This window comes from Aquarana catesbeiana, linkage group LG02 (assembly GCF_042186555.1).
Source record: "Aquarana catesbeiana isolate 2022-GZ linkage group LG02, ASM4218655v1, whole genome shotgun sequence".
Classification (NCBI taxonomy): Eukaryota; Metazoa; Chordata; class Amphibia; order Anura; family Ranidae; genus Aquarana; species Aquarana catesbeiana.
In genome coordinates, this window is record NC_133325.1 from 651,908,106 (window position 1) to 651,933,018 (window position 24,913).

Genomic DNA, 24,913 nt, shown 5'->3' on the forward strand with positions numbered 1-24,913 from the left:
CAGGAATGTTGGGGAAAAAATTTTGATCAGTAGCTGCAGCCACTTATCCATCTCGTAGCAATAGGGGGCGCAATTGTAACCCTGCCCATGTGGCCTCCCCAGTTGCGTATAATCCATGGAGGCAATGTGTGCAGTGCACCTATGGATGAGACAAGCCTGGGGCTTCAGCTGCGCCTATCACTGCCTGGTCTCTGGCTTCTGTCAGACGATCCTGTGTGACTTGCTTCTCAGTCACACAGAGATCTCTTGCTGGTGCTTCGGGTGGCTGTCTGGGGATGGGAAATGCATCTCTGGAGGGGGTGGGGTTCTGATCTGATCCACCGGAGCCCCGAGAAGGAAAGGAAATCTGCCATCCCTGTAAGAGAGCGAGATGTGATTCTGAGGTGAGGTCTGTGAAATTAGGGAGGATGGGGAATTGTACAGACTGGGGGGGGAATGTGGGACTTGTACAGATTGGGGGGGGACTTGTACAGACTGGGGGGGACTTGTACAGACTGGGGGCGCGGGGGATTTGTGCAGACTGGGGGGGTTAGGGACTTGTACAGATTGGGGGGGCTTGTACAGACTGGGGAGGGGGATTTGTGCAGACTGGGGGGGGACTTGTTCAGATTTGAGGGACTTGTACAGACTGGGGGAGACCTGAGCAGAATCTGGAGGAACGTGTGCAGACTGGGGGGGACACTGAGGGAGGGGGCTTGTATAGATTTGGGGGTGGGCTTGTGCAGTGTGGGAGGGTCAACTGCACAGTGGAAGCGGTGGCTAGTAGTGGGGGGGGGGCAGGTCAACTTTTGCACTGGAGCCCAATAGCTTTTAGATACACCTCTGCACGTGGGCATTACCTAAGACGGTCTGTATGCAACTGCAGTCTGCCTAGGAACACCCACTCTCCAGACTGACTTCATCAAGGCATTTTGATATTTACTTAGTTACACCCAATAGCCAGCACTTTGCTTTCATCGGGTTTGAAGGGTCTTGAGAGGAGTACTCGGACATGGGGCTGTGATGTTTTCAGAAAGCACCCCAGTAGCTGCTCCCACCAGCCTCTATGTTCCTGCATTGCATAGAGAAGCACAAAGACCTAGTGATGATGTCTCTGGGTCTAAAATGAGGCACATAATGAAAACCAAAACTTTTTTTTTTTTTTTTTTTACTTTTTTATTGATGGAAGGGGATGGGGAGACCGGGGAAAGCAAAATATCAGCATATTCAAACTCCAGCTTAAAAATGAAAGCCCTCTTAACCAGCCCAATGCTGGGATTTCCATGTTTTGCAGGTTATTAAAAAGCACGTTTGCCAGACTACCATTTACTAAATCTGTATATTGTACTTAAAATAATAAAGAAATGAACAGGAAAGGGTGGTTTTCAGATATCTTATTTAAGCAAAATGTTTTTATACGTCAGTTCTAGCAGTAATAAATAAACAAGTACCAGATGTTTGGAACATGAACTTCTAAGTGTGCAGGTGGTGTCCGGTTCCTCCCTATATTAACGAAGTAGGTCTTGGGAATTGTTATGTTTGCAAAATGTTAAATGAGATCATTCACAAAAGTTCATGTGCTGGATGAAGGGGTTCATGACAAAAAAATAAGCTTTTTGGCATATAGTCAGTCTTTGACTACAATAATCTGTAGAGGTGGCCCTTTTACAGGTAGGGGCATGATGTAAAGGAAATGAAATGCGTCACCGTGTGATAAACGGAAACTTTGATAGTATTTTAAAAGTATATGGCAATCATTGCACCAATGAGACACCCTGGTAATGTGTGGTGTCAGTTCATCGTTGTGTTGCGATGGGAAAAACTCCAACAGCAAAGCAGGTTATATCCATCTGGTATTTCTTTGTTTTAAATATTTGCTCTAGGATTCCTGTATTGAAGTTTAAAAATTTACAAAATGCCACAAAAGCTAAATCTGAGGTTTTCATACTTTTTCTGACATGCCCTCTTTGGAAGAAGCTTGACTTTTGTTTTGAAAACCATTTATCATTTTCCCTCCACTTCACAATTATGTGCCACTTTGTGCTGGGCTATCACATAAAATTCCAATAAAATACATTTACATTTTTGGTTGTAACATGACAAGATGTGGAAAATTTCAAGGGGTATGAATACTTTTTCAAGGCCCTGTATACAACCCGTGTTATTTACTAGCATGTATTAGGTTTTTTCGATTGGGTTATTTTGGTTTGCATATACCTGCAGTTTTTTTTGCCATGCTGCATCTGTCAATATAATATACTAGCTGTAGTGATATTATATCAGTTATTCTATAGTTTAGTTTATTTCGCTGCAAAGCAACATGTCATTAAATAAATATGCTGTGCTGTTGGAGGGAAAAAAAAGCAGTATAGGTATTAGTGCAAACTCCATGCCAATTGGCAGCATAGACCACAGAATCCACATATTTACGGTGTCATCCCCATAATACCTCCCACTGACTTTTTTTTACTTTTAGTAGTTGTTTACAATCCCCTAAATTTATATCAGTAAGCATGTCATTGCAATGTGTTCCTACATGAGGTGCACATGGAAAATTCTGACATGTCTGACAGTGGTCAGACAAACCCATAAACATTTGAGCACATCACATTTTTCATTTACGTACACCACCACTTGGCTGATTCATATGCTAAGACATACACTTTATAGTAAAACATCTTTTTTGTAATCTTTATTTCTAATAATACAGATTAGGGCACAGGATCTTTGGTCTCAGCCATGGGTTTTATGCAGCTACCTTCAGGTGACTAGACACTGGGGTATTACAAAATTTTGCTGTAGCTTTCCATAGAAGTTGTGTCAGGGCTGATCTCAGCCCTTCCTTCTGAAAGCTGGCCGCTCAGCTGTCGGCCAATTGCCAGCTCCTATCTCTCCACGATGACTCACCTGTTGATGATATCCTGCTCGTCAGTCCTGCCTACTTAAGGCGTCCAGTCCAGATGATCTCTGCCTTCGCCTTGGTCACATCTCTAGAGACACGCTCCTGTGTTCCTGTTAAAGACTTGCTTGGCTGACATTCCTTCTTGCTCCAGATCCTGCTTCCTGTTCTACTACGCTCTGGCTCCCTGACGTTTTGGCTTGTCTGACTATCCGTTACGGTTCCTGAACTCTGGCTATGTTTTGACTACGTTTACCTTTTTTTCTTATTATTAAACTGTACTTTTTTATTAAACTGTGTGATTTAACTGTACTTCTGTCTCAGTCTGATTCATGGTTTCTGACAGTAGGCGAAGGCCATGAATTCAGAAGATGCAGTCAATTCACTTGTTGGTAATATTTTTTCCAGATTGGATGAGCAGGATCACCGCATGGATCAGTTTGCCACGGCATTACAAACGCTCCTGAGTCGCACGGCTCACCTGGAATCTCCCACTGTGGCTGCTCCGGTACAGCCTGTGTTGCAGGCCGTCCCTGCTGCTGCTCCAATCTTTGTGCAGGCACCTGCCCCGAGTATTATCTCTATAAGAGGTATGTCTGGTTCCGCTGTGCTTCCCCAGCAATTTGGGAGCGATCCAGTCCAATGCAGAGGGTTTCTCAACCAGGTTAAGATATACTTTGAGATGCTGCCCCAGGCGTTTCCCACAGACAGAAGCAAAGTAGGTTTTTTTAATAGCTTTGCTTTCTGAGAGAGCCTTGGCCTGGGCCAACCCTCTATGGGAGAGGCAAAAACCTGTTGTCTTGAATTACCCTGAGTTTGTGACTACTTTTAAAAGGGTGTTTGACATTCCCGCACGCTCCGCTTCTGCTGCCAAGTGCCTCATGTCCATCAGAGTATGGGAACTGTTGCCGATTATGCCATTGAATTCCGTACTCTAGCAGCAGAGGTTGCTTGGAACAATGAGGCCCTCGTGGCTGCTTTTTCTCATTGTCACTCGGTTACCATCAAGGATGAGATAGCAGCCCGAGATATACTGGAGCCTGGAGAGGTTGATCACGTTTGCCATCCTCATTGACTCCAGACTCAGAGAAAGACTCCCTTTTAAGGAGTGCTTGCAGAAACCTCCTGTACATTTGTCTCTGAACTTTGCAGTCCCAGCCTTGCCTCCCTCATCTTCTATGCCTCCTGGTACCAAGTCGGTCTGTGAAGATGAACCCATGCGCTTGGGCTTCACGTGTCTCTCTGCGGATGAGAGAACCTTTAGGAGGAGGTAGAGATTGTGCCTTTATTGTGGCCTGGCAGGTCACTTTTTGAAGTCTTGTCCTACCCGTCCAGGGAACGCCCGAACCTTTTGGTGGCGTTTTTTCATCCCCAGTTATCCAGAAGGATAAGCCCCTGGTTTCGGTCACCCTTTCTTGAGCTGAGTCATCCATCGAGATACAGGCTCTAATCGACTCTAGGGCTGCAGGCCTGTTCATTGATACTGCCTTTGTATCAAAGCACTCGATCCACTGCAGCTGCATGACACTCCACTTGCCATTGAGGCTCTCGATGGGAGACCTCTACATCCTGCCCATGTGACTCATGAGATGGTTCCATTGTCCATGGCCGTAGGGGCTCTTTACCATGAGATAATCCAATTCCAAGTTATTTCCTCACCTAAGTTTCCGCTGGTTATTGGTTATCTTTGGTTTCAAAGGCACAACCCCTCTTTTGATTGGCTCCATGCTGAGGTTATCTCCTGGTCACCACACTGCAGTGAGACATGCTTCCAGAAGCTAGCAAGGTCCTGTGCACCTCTTCACTCTCCTCCCTGCCGGAGGAGTACCGCGATTTTAGTGATGTCTTTGACAAAGGTCAAGCCAGTAGTTTGCCTCAAAACCCGGCCGTATGATTGCGCAGTTGACCTTCAACCTGGTGTCATACCCCCACGTGGCCGGGTTTACCCTTTGTCGGTCTTGGAGGATAAGGCCATAGAGGAGTATGTTGCAGACGCACTTTCGAGGTTTCATCTGCAAATCCTCGTCTCTTGCTGGTGCTGGTTTCTTCTTTGTGAAGAAGAGCTGTGAACTGAGATCTTGTATTGATTATAGGGGTGTCAGTCGTTTCATGATTAAGACTGCCTAACCGATTCCGTTGATTATGGAATTATTTGACTGCCTCAAGGGCGCAACGGTTTTCACGAAGCTTGATTTGAGAGGGGCACACAATTTTGTGAGGATTATGGAGGGCGACGAGTGGAAAACTGCATTTAATACCAGATAAGGCCATTATGAGTACCTTGTAATGACTTTTGGCCTTTGTAACGCCCCGGCAATTTTCCAAGAATTTATTAACAATGTCCTCCAAGATTTGTTGCAGTTATGTGTGGTGGTTTATCTCCATGATATCCTCATATTTTCCAAGTCCCTGGAGGGCCACCACACAGATGTCTGTCGTGTGCTTCAGTAAGAGAGAACAATCTCTATTGTAAACTGGAGAAGTGCAAGTTCCATTGTGAAAAGGTTAAATTCCTGGGTTATGTCATTTCCACTGCTGGTTTTTCGATGGACCCAGAAAAACTTTCGGCAGTTCTACAATGGCCCCAACCCATGGGTTTACATCCTCTGCAGCGTTTCCTGGGCATTGTCAACTATTGTCGGAAGTTTATTCATAACTTCTCGTCTCTGGTCAAGCCCCTGACTGATATGACCAGAAAGGACAGTAACCCACAGAGTTGGTCTCCGGAGTCCATTAAGGCCTTTGAGAGTCTCAAGTCTGCCTTTGTTTCTGCTCCTGTGTTGGCACATCCTGATCCTACGTTACCTTTTATCCTTGAGGTTGATGCTTCTGAGACTGGTGTTGGCGCCCTTCTGTCTCAACGTCCTACCTCTAAGAGCGCTATGCATCTTTTTGGCTACTTTTCCAAGAAATTGTCACCTGCGGAGTGCAATTACGAGACTGACAGAGAGCTGACGCCTTGTCACGACAATTTTCCTCCACTTCCAATTTGGAGTTGGTTCCGGTTCCTGTGATCCCACCTAATCGTATTCTGGCTACGTTACGCACCAGTCTCGCTTCTCCTTTGGGTGACAAAATTCTTGCTGCTCGGGTCCATGCTCCTCCTGAGAAACCTTGTCACCACTGCTTTGTCCCAGAGAGTCCCCATACTGTGGTGCTCCAGACTTACCATTCTCCCAAGGCTGCTGGCCAACCCCTGGAAGAATCAACTCTTTTGGGCCATTTACCAACAATTCTGGTGGCCTAGTCTACGTGCGGATGTAACTGCCCTCGTAGCTGCCTGTTCCGTGTATGCTTTTATTAAACAAGTGTGATTTAACTGTACTTCTGTCTCGGCCTGATTTCATGCTTTCTAACAGCATGTTTCTGCAACCCATATTATGTGTTGATACATTGTGGTGCCATTCATTTTTTAAAGCACCAAGCCAACATACATGCATTGCAGAGTACTTCAATGCATGGTAACACACCAAAATGTGTTACGGTGTGTTGCATTAAATTTTGTAGCATGTCCAATTTTTGGGATGTTTTGTTGTGTTGGCAATCCATTATTATCAGTGGGTTGCCTTAATGCCGTGCACACAAACGCATATTATAATGCATGGTTACTCATGGGTATATATGTAAATGAGTCCTGACACACAGGGGTATCCTATCCTTCATTAATCCCTCTAGGTAACTTGGTTTGGCAGACTCAAGTGGTTCCTGCAGAACATCGTATTCTGTTTTATAGTGTTGCCACAATACTAGATTTCACAGGTGAGAACAAACCAAAGGTTTTCAAATATCTATGTGGATGTTATATTCAAAATCTCTACATTTGTTAGTTTTTATAGAGCAGGTCCAATGTAACGTATAACATAGAAATAGAGTATGATTTTGTGTACACAAAATTGACTGATATATTTACTTGAAAAATTATTATGTTGAGAGTTTGTTGTGACCTAGTGAATTCTTACCTGAACCCAGTCACAGCCTAAAATACAAACTGTTCAAGAAACAGATGGTCCAGGAAAAAAAAAGACATAATCAGTTAGGAATGTACTTTGTGAGAAGATCTTATAAAAGGGCCAAAACACTTATTGTGAGCAGATGCATTGACTCAGTCATATACTCCTTTTTTCTTTTTTTTTTTTTCTAGCAAAATTATCTAAGTTTCCTTGTTTTAGGCTGGATTTACACCTTTTCATTGCAGTATTTGTAGCACTGTCCCTGTAGGGCTTGCGGAGTGTTGACTTCATAGGCCTCTCTCTGGTTACCTGCAGCTGGTTACTAATAGTTCCCACTTACAGTGGGGCAAAAAAGTATTTAGTCAGCCACCAATTGTGTAAGTTCTCCCACTTAAAAAGATGAGAGAGGCCTGTAATTGTCATCATAGGTATACCTCAACTATGAGAGACAAAATGTGGAAACAAACCCAATCACATTGTCTGTCTGATTTTTGAAAGAATTTATTTGCAAATTATGGTGGAAAATAAGTATTTGGTCAATATCAAAAGTTCATCTCAATACTTTGTTATATATCCTTTGTTGGCAATGACAGAGGTCAAAAGTTTCTATAAGTCTTCACAAGGTTGTCACACACTGTTGCTGGTATGTTGGCCCATTCCTCCATGCAGATCTCCTCTAGAGCAGTGATGTTTTGGGGCTGTCGCTGGGCAACACAGACTTTCAATTCCCTACAAAGGTTTTCTATTGGGTTGAGATCTGAAAACTGGCTAGGCCACTCCAGGACCTTGAAATGCTTCTTACGAAGCCACTCCTTCATTGCCCGGGCGGTGTGTTTGGGATCATTGTCATGCTGAAAGACCCAGCCACGTTTCATCTTCAATGCCCTTGCTGATGGGAGGAGGTTTGCACTCAAAATCTCACAATACATGGCCCCATTCATTCTTTCATGTACATGGATCAGTCATCCTGTTCCCTTTGCAGAGAAACAGCCCCAAAGCATGATGTTTCCACCCCCATGCTTCACAGTAGGTATGGTGTTCTTTGGTTGCAACTCAGCATTCTCTCTCCCCCAAACATGACGAGTTGTGTTTCTACAAAACAGTTCTACTTTGGTTTCATCTGACCATATGACATTCTCCCAATCCTCATCTGGATCATCCAAATGCTCTCTAGCAAACCTCAGATGGGCCCGGACATGTACTGGCTTAAGCAGGGGGACACCTCTGGCACTGCAAGATCTGAGTCCCTGGTGGTGTAGTGTGTTACTGATGGTAGCCTTTGTTACGTTGGTCCCAGCTCTCTGCAGGTCATTCACTAGGTCCCCCCATGTGGTTCTGGGATTTTTGCTTACTGTTCTTGTGATCATTTTGACCCCACGGGGTGAGATCTTGCGTAGAGCCCCAGATCGAGGGAGATTATCAATGGTCTTGTATGTCTTCCATTTTCTAATTATTGCTCCCACAGTTGATTTCTTCACACCAAGCTGCTTGCCTATTGCAGATTCAGTCTTCCCAGCCTGGTGCAGGTCTACAATTTTGTTTCTGGTGTCCTTCGACAACTCTTTATTCTTCACCATAGTGGAGTTTGGAGTGTGACTGTTTGAGGTTGTGGACAGGTGTCTTTTATACTGATAGCAAGTTCAAACAGGTGCTATTAATACAGGTAATGAGTGGAGGACAGAGGAGCCTCTTAAAGAAGAAGATACAGGTCTGTGAGAGCCAGAAATCTTGCCTGTTTGTAGGTGACCAAAAGGTGACTTATTTTCCACCATAATTTGCAAATAAATTCTTTCAAAAATCAGACAATGTGATTGTCTGGATTTGTTTACACATTTTGTCTCTCATAGTTGAGGTATACCTATGATGACTAAATACTTTTTTGCCCCACTGTAGTTGCTGAGGGTTTCCTACTTTGTTTCTAGGGTTTCCTGCTTGGTCGCTAAGGGTTCCCACCTGGTTGCTAGGAGTTCCCACTCATCCCACCCTTACACCCGCTTGCTCGTTACTCAGGGACCAGTCCAGGGTATTTGTGTTTTTGTATTTTATTTTGGAACTTGGATGGGAGAAGGGATGAGTGGTATACTCCAACTGGAACTATTCACAAAAGATAAGGACAACTCTCACTTGGCCTCACCGGATTGGTAGTAGAAGCAGTCACACTGCTTTGACCATACAGCCACATGTATGGAAGGGTTAAATCGTCTTGCTCTCACTAGCAGCAGACTTTATGCACTACATTATCTTCAGGACACTCTCTAGCATTACCTTTACCGACACAATGGGGGGCGGCCCTCACTCGACAGGCCCCAAAGACACAGATCTGTACTCACAGTAGGCAGAATCAGATCCTTCCTGGTGACTCCCTTTCAGTCAGCTCTGCAGGACATCTGGATTCAGCTTCTCTCTCTCTCTAGGCCCCTGGATTGACCACCCAGGGCTGCAAGACTGCCTCCAAGGAGAAGAGGGCAGCCGCCCCCTCCCTCCTTGACTCTGTTCCCCTACTCAACTAACTCTGAGCACATGTACTCTGGCCTTATATACAGTATCCGAACATGCAATGCAGCACTTTTCATTTGCCAAAATCCAGGGCTGTAACAAACCTTGTGCACTTACTTGTCAGATCCCCTCCCACTGTCCAATATGCCTCCCTATTGGACCAGTGGGGGACACTCAGAACAAGCTGAGCTGCACCTGAGTACAATGAGCAGACCTAACTAATAGATCCTGCTCTCTGGTAGGCAGAAAGCACTTGAAGTTTCACCTGACCGTCTTCCTGGTAAGCAGAAAGATCAAAAACTATACTCTTCAAGCACCTACCTGGGAGGGTGCTACATCAACATGCCCTAAGACACGGTATATGGGTGTCATGGTGCATTGCCAATGCACATATACAGTAGATTTAATGCACCTGCACAATAGTTAACCCTAACACACTAAATACATACCTCCCTTTTGAGATTGGAATGAGGGACACCTATCAGCAAAAGCATGCAGGCATAGGACACACCACTTGCCACGTCCCCTTAAAGGAGAATTGTAAAAAAAAAACAAGATTGGTTAAACCCATAAGCGTTTTTTTACCACTACTATTCCTTCATATTGGCTTTTGTAATATACAAATGCAGCTATTTAGAAATCGGATGGAAGGTTTAGCACTGGAAAACACTTTTTGATAGATAAAAAGTGCATTTTAAAAACATCTATATAGATCAGACCACAATGAGGGACAAATTAGGAGGAATGAGGGACATTGCTCCAAATCAGGGACAGTCCCTCAAAATCAGGGACAGTTGAGAGCTATGTAGATATGAATGCTCTACTGCAGATTGTGGGGAGTATTGAAACTCCATTGAAAATAAACAGGCTGCCTAACACAACACATCTCAATATACATAAAGGTATGAATTAGCCTTAAAGTAGAGCTAAAGCATCCTTAAAGTGTAAGTAAACCCCCCTATCGTTTTCAGCCAAGGAAGCTGCTCTCTTTGCCTCTGTTTAATCTACAACAGCCATGATTCTGCACATGTGATTAGTTATGACACCAGCCATTGGATGGTTTGACAGTTTGGTTGAGAGCACGACCACTGGTAGTGTTACATTTCCGGCACGTGCCGTAAATGAAACTGTTTTATGGATGGGTTTATTTTGGCTTTAAGTTCTACAGAATCTGTACTTACAGTTTTCCCTTCGTCCACCTGCAAAGTTCAGCTGTGCTTCTCCTGAATTCAGCAGCTGTTACGCAATGTGGCGACGGCAACTGGTGCTCAATATTGTGGGGGGGGGGGGGGGTGCGGCAAACCAATGCTCTGCGCCCCGAGCCCATCCTTTTTTTAAGCCAATTAGAGCCTCAGGCTCTAATCATGTGCTTAAAAAAAAAAAAACAATGAAATCCATGTGTCCGGCACCCTGTATGTAGATTAGGGGCCAGGCGCATGGATTAGGGGGGCCGCCACTGCTGTTACTGAAACCCTTCCACTGTGAGTTGCAGTGTCTGGGAATGGGAAATTGAATCAAAGGAAGATTTGGCTCAGGGAAGTTCAATGAAGATTTGTGTTTACTGTAAGAGGTATGTGCATCACATAGTAACTGGATTTGGGTCCTGTATAGACTGTCATACAGGATCCTTTACTAGTAATCCCTTCATGACGAAGGGACAACGTGTAAAACAAATACTAAACTTTATATTGCAACTTTGACACGTATTAGTAAAACTGTACGTATCATTACAACTATTTAGCGTAGTCAGGTGGATTATACCTTGTGTTTTTTCTGGACGAATTGGACTTTTATTAGGTGCTAAAAGGTAATGAATATCTCCTGATTTTTATCCTTGAAAGGATAACTGGAACAAAATTGTAAAAAAAATATTTTTTAAAATTAAGCTGTATATTTCTTCCTATTACCATAGCCTAATGCCAAAGAACAGCCCAAAATATAGTGGGTATAGAAAAGACCCCCGCCCCCCTTTCAAATCAAATTTTGTTGCTAGCCAGCTGTATTTACTAGTGCAGCAAGTGAAAAATATAACACCAACATGTCAGAAAAAAATTCAAAAAACAATCACTGAGTTGGGAAAAGGATCACCCCCTTGTGTCAGTATTTTGTTGAACCACCTTTTGCTTTAATTACAGCCTTTAGTCTGTTGGAATATGTCTCTACTAACTTCTAGACTTTGTAATATTTGCTCACTCTTCGAGCCCTAAGGGCGCTGCTGAGGAACTAAGGATTCATTCATGCTGCTCTGAAAAGTGATCCAAGTTTGACAGGTGCTGAGGAGGTGATATGTTTCCTCTTCCCCACCTGATTTAACCCCATGATTGCCGTGCAATGCACTCGATTGCGACACGGTGGTACGGCAATTACCCTTTCATGACTAAGCCTATTTTTGAAATTTGGTGTTTACAAGTTAAAATCCATATTTTTTGCTAGAAAATTACTTAGAACCCCCAAACATTTTATATATTTTTTAGCAGAGAATCTAGAGAATAAAATGGAGATTGTTGCAATATTTTATATCACACGGTATTTGTGCAGCGGTGTTTTAAACTCAAATTTTTGGAAAAGGGACACTTCCATGAATTTTAAAAAATCCAAACAGTAAAGTTACCCCAATTTTTTTGTATAATGTGAAAGATGATGTTACGCCGAGTAAATAGATACCAAACATGTCACGCTTTATAATTGCACGCACTCGTGGAATGGCGACAAACTATGGTAGCTATGAATTTCCATAGGCGACGCTTTAAATTTTTTTTACGGTTACCAGGAGGTCTAGGGCTAGAATTATTGCTCTCGCTCTGACGATCGCGGCGATACCTCACATGTGTGATGTGAACACCGTTTACATATGCGGGCGCGACTTCCGTATGCGTTTTCTTCGCTGCGCGAGCTCGCGGGGACGGGGGCGCTTTAAAAAAAATTTTTTTTTAATTTATTTTTATACTAATTAATGGTGTTTAAAAAAAAAATGTTTTTTTTTTACTTTTATTGCTGTCACAAGGAATGTAAACATCCCTTGTGACAGTAATAGGTGGTGACAGGTACTCTTTATGGAGGGATGGGGGGTCTAAAAGACTCCCCATCCCTCCTTTACACTTAAAAGTATTCAGATCGCCGAAAACGGCGATTCTGAATACTGTGTATTTTTTTTAAATTCGGCGCCATTGGCAACCAAGTAAACGGGAAGTGATGTCATGACGTCGCTTCCGCGTTTACATTGAGAAGGCTGGAACGAAGCCACCCACAGCTTCGTTCCAGCCCGCCCCCAGCCGCCGAAGGTACCCGATTGGACACCGGCCTCCCGATCGCACAGGAAGGCCCGGTAAGAGCGGCGGGAGGGGGGGGGGGATGTCCCCTCCCGCTCCTCCGGTATAACAGCCGAGCGGCTTTTAGCCGCATCGGTTGTTATATACGGATAGCCGATCGCCCGCTCTAAACAACGGTACCAGGATGATGCCTGCAGCTGCGGGCATCATCCCGGTATAACCCCCGAAAGCCGAGTACGCAGATATGCGTACGGTAGGCGGGAAGGGTTTAAATCAGGTGTCAGGAGACAACACTGTGCTCGGTGATCTTTGGCTTCTCCCATGTTTTTCAGGTAGATCTCCATCTCTTTAAGGTTGTCTACCCCTGCTCTATCTGACTTGCTACAGTTTCTAGTGCACGCTGTGAGAAGCCTACAGAGAGAGAAGCAGATACGCCCGTACAAGACTGATGATAAGGCTGGAGTTTGGCTTGAACAGTAACTTTTATTATTCCCTTAACGTTTCAGCTTCTGCATTTTGTATCTTCTGTATGGTTTAGAACCTTGACCGAGAGCTGTTGGTGACAGCTTGATTAGTGGGCTGTGAGCGCGCTCTCAGCATACAAACCTCATGCCAGCATGGACACATCTGTTAAAACACACTTTTCTTGATGCTGCATACACTATCTCACAAAAGTGAGTACACCCCGCACATTTTTGTAAATATTCTATTATATCTTTTCATATGACAACACTGAAGAAATTACACTTTAATACAGTAGTAGTTTAGTAAAGTAGTGAGTGTACAGCTTGTATAACAGTGTAAATTTGCTGTAAATCCGCTGGCAACAAAGTGAGTACACCCCTAAGTGAACATGTCCAAATTGGGCCCAATTAGCCATTTTCCCTCCCCGGGGTCATGTGAGTTGTTCGTGTTACAAGGTCTCAGGTGTGTAATGTGGAGCAGGTGTGTTAAATTAGGTGTCATCACTCTCTCTCTCTCATACTGGTCACTGGAAGTTCAACATGGCACCTCATGGCAAAGAACTCTCTGAGGATCTGAAAAAATAATTTTAGCTCTACTAAAAGATGGCCTAGGCCAGTGATGACAAGCCTTGGCACCCCAGATGTTTTGGAACTACATTTCCCATGATGCTCAACTACACTGCAGAGTGCATGAGCATCATGGGAAATGTAGTTCCAAAACATCTGGGGTGCCAAGGATCGCCATCACTGGCCTAGGCTATAATAAGATTGCTAAGACACTAAAACTGAGCTGCAGCATGGTGGCCAAGACCATACAGGGGTTTAAAAGGACAAGTTCCACTCAGAACAGGCCTCACCATGGTCGACCAAAGAAATTGAGTGCACATGCTCAGCATCATATCCAGAGGTTGTCTTTGAGATATAGACGTATGCTGCAGAGGTTAAGGGGGTGGGGGGTCAGCCTGTCATTGCTCAGACCATACGCCGCACACTGCATCAAATTGGTCTGCATGGCTGTCGTCCCAGAAGGAAGCCTCTTCTAAAGATGATGCACAAGAAAGCCCACAGTTTGAAGACAAGCAGACTAAGGACATGGATTACTGGAACCATGTGGTCTGATGAGACAAAGATAAACTTATTTTGTTCAGATGGTGTCAAGTGTGTGTGGCGGCAACCAGGTGAGTCTTGCCTACAGTCAAGCATGCTGGTGGGAGTGTCATGGTCTGGGGCTGCATGAGTACTGCTGGCACTGGGGAGCTACAGTTCATTGAGGGAACCATCAATGCCAATATGTACTGTGACATACTGAAGCATAGCATGATCCCCTCCCTTCGGAGACTGGGCCAAAGGGCAGTATTCCAACATGATAATGACCCCAAACACACCTGCAAGATGACCACTGCCTTGCTAAAGAAGCTGAAGGTAAAGGTGATGGATTGGCCAAGCATGTCTCCAGACCTAAACCCTATTGAGCATCTGTGAGGCATCCTCAAATGGAAGGTGGAGGAGTTCAAGGTCTCTAACATCCACCAGCTCCGTGATGTCGTCATGGAGGAGTGGAAGAGGACTCCAGTGGCAACCTGTGAAGCTCTGGTGAACTCCATCCCCAAGAGCGTTAAGGCAGTGCTGGCAAATAATGGTAGCCACACAAAATATTGACACTTTGGGCCCAATTTGGACATTTTCACTTAGGCGTGTACTCACTTTTGTTGACAGTGGTTTAGACATTAATGAGTGTACAGTTATACAAGCTGTACACTCACTACTTTACATTGTAGCAAAGTGTAATTTCTTCAGTGTTGTTACATGAAAAGATATATATAATTAAATATTTACAAAAATGTGAGGGGTGTACTCACTTTTGTGAGATACTGTATATGCCTTATACTGTCAGTAAAAGGTTAAATAACTACAGTGCCTTGCAAAAGTATTCACCCCCCTTGGCATTTTTCGTGTATTGTTGCCTCACAACATGGAATTAACATGGATTGTTTGAGGATTTGCATCATTTAATTTACAGAACATGCCCACAATTGTGAAGATTTTTTTTTTTATTGTGAAGCAAACAACAAACAAGGACAAAATAACAGAAAAATTCAATGTGCATAACTATTGACCCCCCCTAAAGTCAATACTTTGTAGAGCCACCTTTTGCGTCTATCACAGCTCCAAGTTGCTTTGGATAAGTCTCTATGAGCTTGCCACATCTTACCACTGGGATTTTTGCCCATTCCTTCTTGCAAAACTGCTCCAGCTCCTTTAAGTTGGATGGTTTGCACTTGTGAACAGCAATCTTTAGTCTGACCACAGATTTTCTATTGGATTGATGTCTGGGCTAGCCTCAAATCACACAGAGTGGTACAGGTTTTGCTCAAGAATATCCCTGTATTTAGCACCATCCATCTTTCCCTCAACTCTGACCAGTTTCCCAGTCCGGACTGCTGAAAAACATCCCCACAGCATGATGCTGCCACCACCATATTTCACTGTGGGGATGATGTTCTTTGGGTGATGTGATGTGTTGGGTTTACGCCAGACATAGCATTTTCTGTGGCCAAAAAGTTCAACTTTAGTCTCATTAGACCAGAGCACCTTCCTTCATACATTTTGGGAGTCTCCCATATGCCTTTTCGCAAACTCAAAACGTGCCTGTCACGGTACTACTTACAGTGGGCCCATAGGCGAGCAGGTGACACGGGATCCCCCAGGGCGTGGGGTCTAAGGGCCAGCTGGTATTCTGCCAGGGACCCCCTCACGAGGGTTTGGCCTTAACTGCGTGCTAGGGAAGTACCAGAAAACACTGTCAGACAAGGATGGATGGATGAAGCAAAGGAGAGCCAGATGGCGAGCCAAGGTCAGGGCGGGCTGCAGACAAATAATCAGAACAAGCCGAGTCGGTACACAAGAGATCAGTTCACGAGAGGTCAGGTTAAGGCAGGTTACATGAAGGGGGCTCAGAAACAAATGTTGCTCAAGCAACCAGAACTGGTCAGAGAGGGATTTAAATAGAGAAGCACATGAGAGGCTGGACAGGAAGTAGCAGGAAGGAATCATATATTAAGCAACAGGTGAGGGCGGCGACACCCATAGCTGCAGAGGGCAGCAGAGCTGAACACAAGCTAGTGGAACAACAGGTGCCAGCCGGCCTACAGCAGTAAAAGTGAGACACAGATCAGCTCCACAGCTGATCTGTGACCGAGCCATTTTGTTTTTTGCTGAAAGTAATGGCTTTCTTCTGGCCACTCTGCCATAAAGCCCAACTCTATGGAGCGTACGGCTTATTGTCGTCCTATGTACATATACTAAAGTCTCTGCTGTGGAACTCTGCAGCTCCTATAGGGTTACCTTAGGTCTCTGTGCTGCCTCTCTAATTAATGCCCTCCTTTCCCGGTCCGTGAGTTTTGGTGTGCGGACGTCTATTGGCAGGTTTGCTGTTGTGCCATGTTCTTTCCATTTGGTTATGATAGATTTGATGGTGCTCCTAGAGATCATCAAAGATTTGCATATTGTTTTATAACATAACCTTGACTTGTACTTCTCAACAACATTGTCCCTTACTTGTTTGGAGCGTTCCTTGGTCTTCATGGCAGTGTTTAGTTAGCGGTGCCTCTTGCTTAGGTGTTGCAGCCTCTGGGGCCTTTCAAAAAGTTGTGTATATGTAATGACAGATTATGTGACACTTAGATTGCACACAGGTGGACATCATTTCACTAATTATGTGACTTCTGAAGGTAATTGGTTGCACCAGAGCTTTTTATGGGCTTCATAACAAAGGGGTGAATACATACGCACATGCCAATTATCAGTTTTTTATTTCTGAAAAATAGTTTTATGTATATATTTTTCTAATTTTACTTCACCAACTTAGACTATTGTGTTCTGATCCATCACATATAATTCAGATTAAAAAAACATTGAACTAAAGGCTGTAATGTAACAAAATAGGTAAAAAGCCAAGGGGGTGAATACTTTTGCAAGGCACTGTATACAGGTACAGCAACATTTGAATATCTGCACATAGAAACCAGTCAGGTTTCACTCTATCTTTAAATAAAAGTTTTAGTCAGATTAGGCACCATAGGCAACACTTCGCTTTTGCCACAGCCTCCTTTGCTCTGGTTATTATTAAGCATCTCTGTGCATTTTTATTTTACAGAGCTAAAAAGAAAAACTGTCCCAACTAACCATTTCTAAAAAAAGGGAAACGTAAAGTTCTGAGTTCTATGCAATTATGAATCAGCAAATCGTAAATGCAAGCGAAAAATTAACATCCAGATAATGATTTTCAGTTTCCTATACCTGATCTTCATATTTACAAATGATTTATGTACATTCACAAACCAGTTTCATGCACTTTGACTAATGATGCATATGCGGTACCTGTGTGCTTTGGAATGATCTGGATGGATATGCCTTGTCTTGTCAGACAGTAGATATATGGTATGCTTGTAAACACTGCTGCAGAGGTTATTCCCTTGTATGACCTTACAGGATGGGCTGTGGTGTGACTGTACAGAAGTAGATAATATTACAATCCACTTAGCACGAACAGCTCAGCTGTGAGGAAGACATATAAGAAGAACAGTATGGTGGCATGAATTTATGGGAGGAGTCGGGGGGGTATTTAAGAAGCCCACTCATCTGTGGTCTTTGTCGGTTCCTGTGCGTGATTTGTTACGTCACTAGGCCGACTCTTCCAACTAATTCGGTGTTCGTGAGTTGCATGTTCGAACTTCCAGAGGCTTTCAGTTCTCCATCGTGATTTTTCGTAGTCTTGCTCAACTGTCACAAGTAGGATTTGTATATCATTTCTTCATTTCATGTATCGTTGTTTAGGTACCCCGTATCATCAAGGCCCCACAACGGAACGTCTGAGTCATTCGTTAAAGTCTCTGTGCGCAGTCTTATTTAGCCTTGTGCAAACCACAAACTCGTGGCTCAGTTTGTCAAGCACAAACACCGAGTAGTTTCATTTGTTTATTCTGGCTCTTTGTTGTCACACGCTACGAAGTCGGCCCTTTTCACTTAAAAACTGTCTATCAGTTCAGTTATTTTAGTTTGCATACCCCCCAGGCCGAGTCCAGTCGCATCAGCGACTCACCGATCCGCGTCCGCTTATTCGCAGTCATTCCCTCTCATTCCATGCTCCACAACCCCGTTCGCTGTCAGTCACAATCGCGGCACACCGATTTGTGTCTCTGTCATGGCAAATCATTTAATTCGTTACATTTCGCATACCCTTCACTTCGGTTCGAATCCAGTCGCTTCTGCGACGCATCAATTCATGTCGGCTTGTGTTAGTCATTCTTATCTCATTTCATTCCATGCTCCACAGTCCGGTTCGTTGTCAGTCGCAAATTGCGGCATAACAATTCGTGCCTGTGTCATGGCAAATCATTTCATTTGTTACATTTCGCATACTCTTCACTCCGATTCGAATCCAGTCGCATCTGCAAAGCACCAATTCATGTCGGCTCATCTTAGCCATTCCGTCTCATGCATGTCCATGCTCCACAGTCTGGTTCGTTGTCAGTCGCAAATTGCGGCATGCCAATTTGTGCCTCTGTCATGGCAAATCAATTTTTTTGGTTACCCTTCACTCCGATTAGAATCCAGCCGCATCTGTGACACACCGATTCATGTTGGCTTGTTCTAGTCATTCCATCTCGTGCAATTCAATGCTCCACAGTTCTGTTTGTTGTCAGTCGTAAATTGCGGCACACCGATTTGTGCCTCTGTCATAGCAAATCATTTCATTCATTACATTTCGCATACCCTTCACTCCGATTCGAATCCAGTCACATCTGCATCACACCTATTCATGTTGGCTCGTGCTAGTCATTTTGTTTCTTCCCATTCCATGTTCATAGTCTGGTTCGCTGTCAGTCGCAATGGCGGCACACAGATTTGTGCCTCTGTCATGGCAATCATTCCATTCATACCACATACCCTACACCCCGATTCAAATCCAGTCCCACCAGCAATGCACCGATCTGTGTCAACCCGTATTAGTCATTTCACATCATATTCATTCCCTGCTCTCATTTCATCCCATGCTCCACAGTCCGGTTCGCTGTCGGCCACAATTTCGGCACACTGATTTGTGCCTCTGTCATGGCAATCATTTTGGTCATTACATTTCATATACCCCACACTCCAATCCGGATCCAGTCGCTTAGCAGCACACCGATTCCTGTCGCTTCATTCGATCATTTTATTTCGTCTTCACTTCATCCCATATTCCACAGTTCGGTTCATTGTCATTCACAATTACGGGACCCCGATTCGTGTCACTGTCACTTCAATCATTCAGTGGTTTTATTTCCTATTATCTGTCATGTTCTCCTTAAATACGACACTCGCTTCGTGACGTTTCATTCATGCATTTTTCATTTCTTTTTATTCCATCTCATACGTTCTACAGTTCGGTTCGATGCAGGTCGCTTCAGCGGCACAATGATTCACTTTAATTTCAGATCGTTGTACATTATGTCTCATCATTGACAGACATCCCACAGTACGGCTCACACTACAGTCCAGTTCGAATCCAGTCGCAACCACGGCACATCGGCCCACATGGCTTTCAGGCCAACTGTTCTGAAAGTCATTTTTCCTTTGAATTCCATTCATGGTCCCAATTTCTTCAATTTAACCATCACTCGCCTTCTCGATAAGGTTTTCCCTTGCAGTCATTACAAGCGCATCTCAAAGTCACACGATCTGGCCACTCATTCATTTCCAAATGGCATATAATTGAGCCACTCACCATTGTCCATCTGTCATTTCTCCTCTAGGTCAATTGAGTTTAGGTAGTTCCATCCTGCACCAGGTTGGACATTATTCCCCTAGGTTACGGTCGACTGAGTCTTCGACCTCAAAACCAGGACTTTGTGCCCAAACATACGCTCTTTTCTAGACAACTCCATTCCTTTGAAGAACTATGCCTGAGTGATGGTCCAATCCGAGGTTCCCTTTCTAGGTCTTACAGAACTCTGTTGGACATACAAGCTTTCACAGACCCTCCCTTCTTAGCCAAGTGGGAAAGAGACCTACAAACCACATTTACCACCCCACAGAAGGAACGCATACTCTTCTTTGCCCAAAAATCGTCATTCTGCAGCAAATATCAGGAAATTTCCTATAAGTTGACCACACGCTGGTATCGTACCCCAGCCGTTTTGGCCAAAATATTTCCCAATCAATCTGACCGTTGCTGGCGTTGCGAGCAACAAGCTGGCACTATTCTACCCATTTTTTTGGGAGTGCCCCAAACTACAAACTTTCTGGCAACCTGTCCTCAGACTCATCCACAAACTCAGACATTGACATATACAATGATCCTGCTGCTGTGCTCCTCAACCTCACTCCCATGTCAAGAAAGCAATACCACAAATCTCTCCTCAAACACTTCCTCAACGCTGCTAGAGCCAACATCCCAAGCCAATGGAAGCAACAATCTGCTCCCACTGTGTCCCAATGGTTCGCGAGGGTTCATGACATTGAAAGAATGGAGGACCTGACTGCCACGATCCGGGATAAATCCGAGGAACACAAGACCAGGTGGTTTTACTGGACCCAGTTCCGCTTCTCAGAGGAATACCTCCACGAGACACAATCGCGCTACGTTGAATGCCAGAAGCTCTTGTTCCAAATCATGGCCTTCAGATGGCCTGGAGAGCTGAGGGCGGTCCTCGCTCTGTGGGTGGTCTTCTACCCCCTCTACTTTACCTTCACATCCGGTCCATCCCCCCCTTTTCTCCCTTTATTTCATCTCACTCCCCCTCTCTCTCTCTTCTTTTCTCCCTCATTTAACTCAAAAATTTGGTATGTTTCGACCCCAGTCGGTCGCCCCGCAGTACTCTTCCCCTATGTAAGGATACCCAAATTTTTCATGGATACCAGGGCTAATCACTAGAGTATTGTAAGTGATCAGTTGCCCTATCAAGGCGAAGCCCTAGTCTTATACCTCCTAGGTATCGTGTATACTTATAGAGCTGTATCTGTCTTATTATCTGGAGTTTTCTTTTCTTATCTTTTGTTCAGATACCACTACCTGGTGTTCATATGTAGGCTACCTTGTTCCCACAACATATTCTTTGAAGTTATCATTTCATTGTATGTCGCATACCACTAAATAATAAATTAAAAAAGAAAAAAACAGGACTTCGCAACTAGGGCACAAATTGGCTAGAGGCATGTAACAGGCCAGCAGTGAAGACCTCACATCTGCCCCTCCGTCGCCCTCTTCAGTTTCAGAGAGCGGCAGCATACAGTCCCTCAGGGGATGGACCATCCCCAAGTTAACAGGGGAACTAAAGTGCAGGGGCATGCCCTACTCCGCTACAGCCAGGAAAGCCGAGCTCTTCAGGCTCCTCTTCCCACCGCCAGCGACAGCCGGGCCCAGCACCCAGCATTTGTCTCTTCAGTCCATATCCTCAGCCATTTCTCAGCTTCATGCCATGGTGTCATCAGGTCACTGACGTCCAAGCCAGAGTGACAGTCTTGGAAGGACGCCCGGCCGCGGCCATCCCTGACCCAATTGCGGTTCCAGTCCAGGCTCCCTCTCCAGTAGCTATGTTAGGGAGGAGTCCCACTATCTTCCCCGCGCACCCGGTCCCAGCCAGCATCAGGAAGAACATTTTGGACAGCAAGGACGTCAACCTAGCTTCCCTCCTCATTTCAGTCCACGACCTGGCAGAAAATAAATAATACGCCTGGGGGGACGTCTCAGTGGTTCTCAAGGCCAAAGACCCCAGGCTCAACCACAAACTAACTATTACAGAGTTTGCGTTGACCTTTGGGATGGTGAGAGACATCCTGTGCTCAGCCAGCCCCAGCAGGAGGGAAGAGCTGGACTTATATCTCCACACGGTGGTGGACCTGGGCTATAAATTCATGGGGGTTCTCATTTTATGATTACCATCATTCATTTTCGGCCAAAGCGGCAGCCAGGCTCTCGCAGTTCCAAGCGGGCACGGATTGAAGCCTCATTGACACAGAGTTGTTCTGCTGCCACTTTGTCGGCCTACGTTCCCCACTCTGCACTGTCTGCCAGTCCTCCACCCACACCGCTAACTGGTGCTCCAACATAGCAGTTAGATGCCCTCTCAATTTCCCCTCCACCTCCGGTACTGGTACCTTGCTGGCCCCAGCTCAGTCGCCCCAGATGGATAAATTGGGGCGCCCCATTCTGTCAGTAGGGGGGAGCATCCATCTGCAATAACTTTAATTTCGGGTCGTGCAACTACACCCAATGCCAGCTGCTTCATATCTGTGCCATATGTCATAGGGCACATCCTAAAATTCTATGCCAGATCAAGCAGCAGAAAATGTCCTGACTAGGCCGAGTAGATGTCCTATGGCTGGGGTTTTACCTTACCTCACACCCCACTTCCTCACTGGTCGCCTTCTTTATCCAAGGATTTACAGCAGGATTCCATACTGGCCTCATCACACTACCCCACACGACTCACGGGTGCAGAAATCTCTGCTCAGCGGCCGTCGACAAACAGATCATAAACCATCTGTTACAGGCCGAACTTGACCGAGGCTTCATCATTGGCCCCTTCGCACAGCCCTCTTTCACCATCTGGAGAGTTAGCTCTATTGGGCTTGTCAAGGGCAAGTTTTCGAATAAACTTTGTTTGGTGTACGACCTGTCTGAGCCTCATTCTTCCCACATCCGAGTTTGAATTCCTTAATTCCTTCAGAGGAATTCTCCATGAAATATTCCGACATATCAGACTCATTTAAGCTTCTACCCTTCCAACCATCCCTCTGGTGCTGGCACGGCATTAAATGGACTCATATTATTTTGCCACTAAATTGACCTTCGGCTCTAAAAGCAGCCTATAGGTCTTTGACACCTTTGCACAGTCCCTCACTTGGATCCTGTTGCACCAATCCCAGTGCCAGATGGTCATTCATTATCTGGATGACTTCCTGCTGATCGAACGGCCCGGCATGCCCCCGGTAGACCTAGATAGGTTAACAGTGGTATTTGGGAATCTCAATGTGCCCATAGCAGAACACAAAGTGGAAGACCCAGCACACTCTATCACCTTCCTCGGGGTCAGCCTTGACACTCGCTCCATGCAGGCCAGCTTGCCCCCCAACAAACTGACCCGTATCAGGTCAGTTATTCATGACTTTACCCATGCACAGGGGTGTACTAAGAAACAGCTTCAATCCTTCTTAAGGATGCTCAACTTCGCAATGACAATTATTCCCCAGGGACGATCTTTTATTTCATGCCTCTTGGTCTTCCTCTCTCAGACACAGGACCCTGATCAAATCCTTATTCTAGACACAGCAGCAGTAGTGGATTTGTCTATGTGGGATGAGTTCCTTACTAGTTGGAATGGCGTATCCAGGTTTATACCGTCAGTATCACCTCTATCACCACAGGTAGTAACGGATGCCGCAGCCTCCACAGGCTTCACTGCAATTTTTGGCCATCATTGGTTTGCAGGGCCATGACCTCCAGAGATACTCCTAATCCCCGGTTTCATCCAGTCTTCCTCATTGTTCGAACTATACCCGATCGTGGCAGTCACTCAGGTCTGGGGACATACCTGGATCTGACAAATGGTGGCCTTCGTCACCAACAACCAGGCCACGACTGATATCATTAACAAGGGCAGGTCCAAGTCGCTCCCCATTATGTCCTTCCTACGCTGGTACAGTTATCCCTGCAGCATCAGTTCAATGTGCACTGCACACACATACTGGGCAAGTGCAACGTCGCAGCAGACACACTGTCCCGTTTTAACTTCATTTCATTTTTTCAGCAGAAACCCGGAGCCGACCCAACGTCATCTCTTATCCCACCTTGGTCTCAGCTGACATTGGATTAAAGCAGCACCTTCACAGCGCCACCCAGCTCATCAATTAATCCTTATCTCGCAACACACTCAAGGCCTACCACACAGCTTGGAATGCCTTCTGCAAGTTTCTGGTATCCTGCCCCGGAGCAACGTCACCAGACACTAAGCACATACTAGCTTTCATTTCATATTGCCACACACAATTGGCTCTATGACACAACACCATCAGACTATACTTAGCTGGCATCCAACACTTCCTGGCCTTACAGGATCCCGCAAAGCCGTCCTTGTTCGCAGCCCATGCGATCCGAGCTATCCTGCGCAGCATTCAGAAGCAGCAGCCCATAGCCAACTCCAAACGCTTGCCCATCACGAGTACCATCTTCAGAGACATGTCGACTATCCTCTCTCGTTCCCCATTTGGCTTTCTTCCCAGCTTGGTCATTGAAGGGGCCATCTACCTAGACAACTACGTTTTTTTTGCAGCCTAGAGAGTTTATCTGTAATAGCCCTACCAGCCAGGTACTGTATAGACATCACCTGGCTCGCTTCCAAGATCGTTTCATTCTCCACCCCGCAGTATCCAAAACCCAGCAATCTGGCCCCCGGGGTCGACATCCATCTATTCAAGACAAACAACATCTGGTGCCCAGTAGCGATACTCAACCGCCTACTGTCGCTTCTACCCAGCCAGTCGCTCTCTAGTCCCCTACTACCTTTCCCGACCAACCCCTTGAGTGGCTGCCAGTTCATCAAGCACGTCAGGATCCTCCTGTGCAACCTAGGCCTCGACCCCAGTTGGTACTCTGGACACTCCTTTCGAATTGGAGCAGCCTCGGCCGCATCCCAGCATGGTGTTCCAGACCATGTCATTAAGAGATTAGGCAGGTGGAAATCCGCCTGCTTTGCCTGGTACATCCTCAGGTAGAAATGTTGCAAGCATTTACCAAACTTACTCAGTAAATAACACTAAACCAATAAAAAGCTTTCACCTCTACCTGAATGTTTTTGCCCCCTTTTTTGGTATACC